The 7659-nt window shown below is 46.5% G+C and overlaps 1 pseudogene; it reads left to right on the top strand.

Moving 5' to 3' along the window:
* Nucleotides 1–7019: 7019 nt before the first annotated feature.
* On the top strand, nt 7020–7138 carry LOC145049148 (5S ribosomal RNA; annotated as a pseudogene).
* The last annotated feature ends 521 nt before the right edge of the window (nt 7139–7659 follow it).

Genomic DNA, 7659 nt, shown 5'->3' with positions numbered 1-7659 from the left:
GGACCGCAGCTGGTGCGGGAGGTGTGGCAGGGCGCACGGGGGCGCGTGCAGGTGTGGTAGCGGTGGTGAGTCTGGCTGCTTCAAGTGTGGTCGGATTGGTCATTTCAGCAGAGATTGTACAGTTACCACCAGCCAGGGATCAGACTTCATATGTTTTCACTGCAATTAGCGGGGCCACAAGAAGGCCCAGTGCCCCAGTTTGTTTTTAGAAGGACGGGTGATGGCACCTGCCCCTGCAACTTTGAGGATCACAGACGGCCGTCAGGGCCGTGCAGAGGCGCCTGCGGTAGGAGGCAGGGCTTTTCAGATGACTACCTTGGAGGTGCGATCAACACCGGACGTTGCAGGTATGTGATGTCCGTTTTCAGTTCTTTTATTTGTGCATGATTATATTGTTATGGTTCTGCATCATTATCGATATGAGTATTTTTGAGCGGTTGATTGTGATCGAGTTATATGGCATCTACATACCCTGGATATTGAATGGTAGTTAGGAGATATGCTCTATTGGAGAAGGTTTCATAGGATGCAGTAACTGTAGCATGTTTGGGAGGGACTTGGTACGTCTCGCTAGTTCGGAGTAGTATAGTTTTAGAGATGGATTGGTTAGATCCCTGGCTATGGTAAGCTTGGATTCCTCAGCAGATTGATTATGGAATGGTAGCAAGGATTGGGATTTCTTTTGAGTATTGAGCAGCAAGGGGTAAGCAGGATCGAAGTGGGGGAGAATCCTCCGAGTGTGCGAAGGTAGGAGCACGCAGACCCAGAATGAGTGCGCGACCTCCGAGAAGGAAAAGAAGTAGTTCAACGTTTGATGGATTGAGGAGTTCAGGGTTGGGAGTTTGAGAACCCCCCCCCCCCCCCCCAGCTAGTGCATGTATTGGCGATGGTTAGTATGTGGTTGGGAATTCAGGTTGGAGGATCGCCTGTAGGACTCGAGTGAGTCAGAAGGAGGATCTTGAGAACTGGTGGCATGGGGTGCTTTCGTATTAGCAGTCAGTGGTAGAAAGTGATGTAAGACTACGGGGCAGCCGTAGCATTCACTAGCAGTCAGTGGTGTAAAGTGTTGTAAGACTACGGGGCAGTCGTAGCATTCACTAGCAGTCAGTGGTGGAAGTGATGTAAGACTACGGGGCAGTCGTAGCATTCACTAGTAGTCAGTGGTGGGAAGTGTTGTAAGACTACGGGGCAGCCGTAACATTCACTAGCAGTCAGTGGTGGAAGGTGATGTAAGACTGCGGGTAAGCCGTGGCATTCCATAGTAGCTTCGTTGGCGGAGTTGGGGCGAGGCCCTTATCTCCTAGTGATCAGATAGGGATCAGGAATGGGTAGTGGATGAGAATGATAGGGAGTTTGCCTGTATAGCCCTAGAGAGGTAAGACCTTGGGAGAGGCCGCTCCAGGATATAGTCGGGTGAGACCCGTGGGCGAGGCCCGTAAGAGATTAGCAGTGTAGGTGAGACCTGAGAGCAGGGTTGCTCAGTAGTATGGTTGGGTGAGACCCGTGGGCGAGGCCCAAGCAAGAGTGGTTAGACTAGTGGGACTAGAAGGTTAGAGGCGGGTGGGATCCGTGGGCGAGGCCCGTGAGTTTTAGCAGTACATGTGGGACCTGGTAAGGACCTTAGTGTCAAGATAGGGGATCGGGGATCCCAGGATTGTAGTGCCTGAATGGAAGAATAGATTGAGCAGTTATAGGTGGTCGAAGTTTCTTCGAAAATCGCTAGGAGCAACTAGGAGTTGTGATGGGACTAGCGGTCGGTGGGATCCGGTAATCCAGATATTGGTGGGACGGTAGGAACCAGGGTGGTCTCAGTTCATCCGAAAGCCGGATAGGGAATGGCAGAAATTTTCAGTCAGTAGCAGTGCGGGTAAGCAGGCTTTGGAGGAATTCAGTTAGTTGATCATGGGGTGCTCGACACCCAAGTATAGTAGAAAGAATTGCCCAATGGACACTGGCGATAATGACCCATTCTGGAGGTAGCGGGAGTAATGGATTTGGTAAAGATAGGACCTTCACAGCGACAGAGGGAATAGTTGATTATGGAACATCACTTTGGGAAGTGCAGTACTCGGAGAGTACCAGAAGGATTGTCGATTGAGTAAGCTGTGTTTCCAGAATGTTCAGGGTCAGGGTTGACCCAAGAGTATCATACGCGAGGATTATGTTAGTCGGAATTTCCAGGCGAAAGACCAGCGAAGGTAGGCAGATGGTGTTGGATCAATTAGTAGAGTATTGGAAGCAGATTGCAGGCGGTTGGCCATAGCAAACTTCGAGGATGAAGTTTAGTTTAACTGGGGGAGAGTTGTAACACCCAAAGTCAGGAAGGCCAAGAAAGGAAAGGAAACCCTAAGTTTAAGGGATGACTTGGCAAGTCCGAGCGGGATCCGGGTCGAGGAGTAAGTGACCGACTCGATGATTCGGCCAAGGAGACTCGGCGAGTCTGGTCTGAACGAGGAAAACCCTAATTCCATGGGTTGTATCTTATATAAAGGGTGTTATGTCCCTCCCTCAGCCTCCATATCCTCCTAGAGAACCTGTAAACCCTAGATTTCATGTGAGCTTCCATCTTTTGAGAGAAATAGCTTTGGAGGAAGGAAATTTTGGAAAGGAACTTGAAGATCAAGAAGGTTGCTTCAAAGGAGAGGTGTAGATCCGAGATCTACTTTAGTTTGTGTTTATCTTGGAGCTAATAAGCTGCCATTTTCCCTCCTTTGCATCTAGATCTATTTTGTTATGAGATTTGGGGGTTTTATGGTTGATTGTGACCTAATTCGAATTTGGGGGCTTGGATATGTTGCTTCCACTTTAGATCTAGTGTTGGGATGGTCCAATATGTCTTAAAGCATCAGAAGATGAGTAGTAGGTGAAGCCCTTCTGTCCTTTAACCAAACCCTAGTATGTTTTTAGCCTAGATATCCTTCTCTACATGTAAAGTTTGCAACTTTACGTGAGGAATAGGCTTGGGAAGGGTATATCTACAGCTTGGAGTCCATGCATGACTCAAAAGTCCTCTGCATGTATGTAGATCTGATTTGACTCGGTGAGTCCTTTGAGTGGACTCGGCGAGTAGCATGAAGATTAGAAGGAACTCGACGAGTGGGATGATCAACTCGTTGATTCGGATGAAGTTAGGTAGGAACTCGGCGAGTTTGAAGAACAACTCGGCGAGTCTGTTGAAGGTTGTCTTGGAATCGGCGAGTCTGTTCTTGGACTTGGCGAGTCAGGTCGTGATATCCCAAACCCTTCGATTTGAGACTCGAATCAATGAATCGAGTGGAGACTCGGTGAGTCGGATAGGTCAGGACTCGAAAATCGGTAGACTCGGCGAGTCATGGACTGACTCGGTGAGTCGAGTCGCGACTGGAAGGACTCTGAACTTATGAACTCGGCGAGTCAGTAGGTTGACTCGGCGAGTAGGGTTGACCTGGGAGGTTGACTTTGACTAGGACTTTGACTTTGACCAGAGTTGACTTGGTTGTCTTTCGGGGGTTAGTCAGAATAAGTGTTGCATTAATATTGATAGCTCGGGGAGCTAGTGGAGCAGGAGTTCATAGAGTTGTCGGGCAGCAGCTAGTGGAATCATCAGTGCGTTCAGCCAGCGCAGGTGAGTTTCCCTTTTGTGTGAATAGGTCTACGGCCACAATACCGACCAATGTAGTTATGAGTAGAAGACCCGGGGTTAGCCCTAGGCACAGTATGCTAGTATGATATTCAGGACGAGGTCCAATGATGGCGGGCGGATGCCCAAGGAATGGTTTATGTGATAGTTTATACTTGTTGTTTGTGTGATACTTGTATGTGCCTGGTAGGGAGGTGAGTGTGGGCGAGGTCCCTTGTCTCACCAATAGCAGAGTGTGGATGGTGTTCCACATCTCATTAGCAGCAGATCAGGGGGGAGGCCCAAGTTAGGGAAATAGTGAGTGTGGGCTGGGCCCGTATCTCACTACCAGTAGGAGCATGGACGGGGTTCCGTGACTCATCAGTAGCAGGATAAGGGCAAGGCCCAGGATAGGCGAGGCCTTTGGATAGGATCCGTTAGTATGTGTTTAGCTTATGTGTTGTGATATGTTTATGTGTTATTATATGTTAGCGGGCGAGGCCCTGTGACAGGCGAGGCCTAAGTGAAACAAATCTGTATCTGAGCGGGGCTCGAAGCCAGGCGGGGCCTGGAGCGGCGGGGTCGTTGTAGCGGGCGAGGCCCGAGGTAGGAGCGAGGCCCAGTATAGCGGGCGTGGCCTAGTATGTGCAGTATGTGATCATGCTTGGTATGTGGTAGGGTGGGGAACTCACTAAGCATCGTGCTTACGGTTTTCAGTTTTGGTTTCAGGTACTTCCAGTAGCGGAGGGAAGAGCTTGGGGTGATCGCATGGCACACACCATAGATTAGACAGCCTGGGAATGTTTTACTCGGATAACAAACATGTGTTTTGGAAACTAATACTCTGATTATGTTTTGAATCAATGATTTTGCTTTAAGTAATGTTTTATTAAAAGAAATTTTTAGTCTTGAATTTTGGGATGTTACATATTCGAAGGCTTATCCTGTGTTGATTACATATAACTGGTATGCACTTTACAAATAGTGATGTAACTAATGAAGATTTTCTAATAATTATCTAGATAGCCCGTCTAATAATTAATTCCTTACCCCAATTCTCGCGTAGATAACATGGTTGGAATCCATCCCCACGGCAACCCGTACCTTCCTAACAAAGTCATTGTTGGATGGTTTGGAGAAGAACCAGAGAATGATCGCCACGTTGAAAACCTCGCGGATGATGATAACTCCGAACCCAAGGTGGAGAACCTACCCCAGGCAACTCCGTTTCCAAATCCTAACCCTCGTCCGGCTTTTCATGGCCCGACGCCTCCTTGGGTAGAATGCTTGGAAACATGGAGCCAAGGACAGAATTAGCCTATGCCATTTAATGGAGACCGAAGCTTTTATGACCTGAGCAATGGGGGCTCAGCAGACAGAATCTTGCCAATCCTGGTCCGCAGAGTGGCCCGAATTGAGATTAAAGGCAGGACAGCCCTACATCAAATCACAGAAGTTCTCGCCAATGCGAGAATGCATACCCTTCGCACCATTCGTCTGGAAGATTCTCATGAGAGATCTGAAAGACACCATGAAATCCTACTTCAAGCACTAGTTGAATCACAAGCCGAAGTCATAGAACTCCGAGTACGCCAGAGAGCTACGAAAGACACCTACTTGATATGGAACGTCAACTGGCTGAGCTGAGAGTTCACCATAGGGATCATCGTCACCAGTAGGAGATACATTACTTTCTTTCTTGTTTTAAAGAACCGTGTTCCTGTCTATGTCCTATGTAGCATTTTCTATGAAACTGCCTTGTACTGTAGGTACTTTTAGTTAGGCCTTTATGCGGCCAAAACTTTTGCTACTCCGGATATGATGTAAGACCATCTACAAGGTCAAATATTCCTGAACTTATTACATCTTAAACATCGATGATATTGACAATCGGCTAACTTCCGTGTCACGCTTTTGTTCAAATACTCTCGTCATACTTTCATTGGAGTCTATCTGAAACATGCTTTAGTCAAGTCATTGGACTATAGTAATTTAACTCCGGAGACATTTCCAAGTCTCTTTTAGTGGTTGGATCATGTTATTCACCAACCAACGATACCTCGGCTTCAATGACAAACGTCTTGAAAACCATTGTACGAACTTACTTCCACTCTTTGCTAGGAATGCATCATAGGGATGTAGGTCGAACCCACGAGAACATACTTCTATTGTTTACATGAACGATCGAACTACGTCTAGGTTCGACCATGCTCGCTCACAAATTCATTTTCTTTCCATGAAATAGAATCATGTCGCCAAAGAAAAAAGATCAACCCATCAACCAAACACCAACTCTTCAGATTGATGCATCTACCTTTCAAGCTGCAGTCTCGGCTGCCATGTCAGCTGTTCTGACCCACCTTAACGCTAACAACGCGAATGTTAGCGGGATTGTTAAAAACAATTCCAATCCAGGTAACAATCAAGTACCTCAACAAGCAACAAACTACCACGACACCCCGAGTTCCAAGACCAAGAGTAACAAACGGAATTTTTGGGCTAAATCTAAGGACAAATCGCTTCGAGGGGCGAACAAGAAACAACCATCAGTAACGACCTTCATAGCCACAACATCTGTACCTCCTACTACCATCCCTTCGGGTATCCCAATTGCCCCTAACCTAGCCAGACAGTATGCTGGAAACTTACCGAAGTGTAATAAGTGCAACTTCCATCATCTAGGAAGATGTCGTCTACCGCACTGCTTTAACTGCAACAAGGACGGGCATACTACCCGCTGCTGCAGGATTCAGATCCAACACATTACTTCAACCACCAATGTCGAAACCTCTTGGATATGCCATCTATGTGGCGTATTGGGACACTTCAAGAGGGACTACCCAGCAGAGCAGAACGACGATGGGACAGGAGGAGTTTGACCTCAAAATGGAAAGAGGCAACGAAGGACCCTACTATAGTATAGGTTCACTTCCAATCGTCAGTATTTTGAATGTTTTTAAAACATGTTTAAAACTAGTGCAACTCGAGTCTTATCTTTTGCGAGATCCCGTTGGTTAAGGGACCCTCATGTTGCGTATACTTTCCTTTTGTAGTATACTTTGTTTGCAGCAGCATTCCTGTAGTTACTCTAAAGTACTGTAACCCTGATAAAAGTTGCACCGTTGTGTTTTGTCTGTAACGCTTTTATGTTCAAATCTAATGTCTTTTACTTCTAAGTAAGTCCGACACTATCATACATCTTGAGTCAAATCGATCCACACAATACCAGTTTCGTGCGTACATCTCTTTCTCCGAAAACGTCTTTCTAGCGAAACCGTCATTCAAGAACACCGAAGTACTGATTCATGGAGTACCTCATGTTTCTAATTCTTTCTGAAGAAATCTCAGCAACAGAATGAGAAGACCAAGCTTCTCTCCTTTGGGAGCTCTGGTCTTATTCTTCAAGAAGACAGACTTCAGCAGGTGCGATCATACCAGCACTAATGCACCGGATCCCATCAGAACTCCGCAGTTAAAAGTGCTTAGGCGAGGGAATTAATAGTATGGGTGATACCCTGGGAAGTCCTCGTAGCGTAGACCTCAACAGGACTTCCATTAGAAATCATTACTCTCTGCCTCGCATAGATGAATCAGTTGACCAACCGCAAGGAACGACGTACCTTTCAGAAATGGACCAAAGATCCGAATATCACCAGTTGCGAGTTTTAGTGAAGGATGTTCTGAGGACAATCTTCCAAACTCAATACGGACACTACGAGCCCGTAGTGATACCCCTCGGATAGGACCAATACGCCTGTAGTATTCATGAACTTAATGAATAGGGTACGCCATTCTTACTTGGATCAGTTCGTCATTGTCCTTATAAATGACTTACTTATCTACTCTCGTAGTAAGAAGGAAATCATAAAGAGCATCTACAAAAAACCCTGGAAACATTACAATCAGAGAAGCTTTACGCGAAGTTCTCTAAATGCGAGTTTTAGATTTGAAGAGTCGAATTCCTAAGACACATTACCAGTAATGTGGGAATTCTTGAGGACCCTGCCAAAAATCAAAACCGCTGAGAATTTGTCAGCACCAAAGACGCCGATGGGAATTCT

Source organism: Lactuca serriola, chromosome 4 (assembly GCF_051521515.1).
Source record: "Lactuca serriola cultivar US96UC23 chromosome 4, Lser_US96UC23_V15, whole genome shotgun sequence".
Lineage (NCBI taxonomy): Eukaryota > Viridiplantae > Streptophyta > Magnoliopsida > Asterales > Asteraceae > Lactuca > Lactuca serriola.
This window is presented reverse-complemented; position numbering and strand designations above follow the sequence as displayed.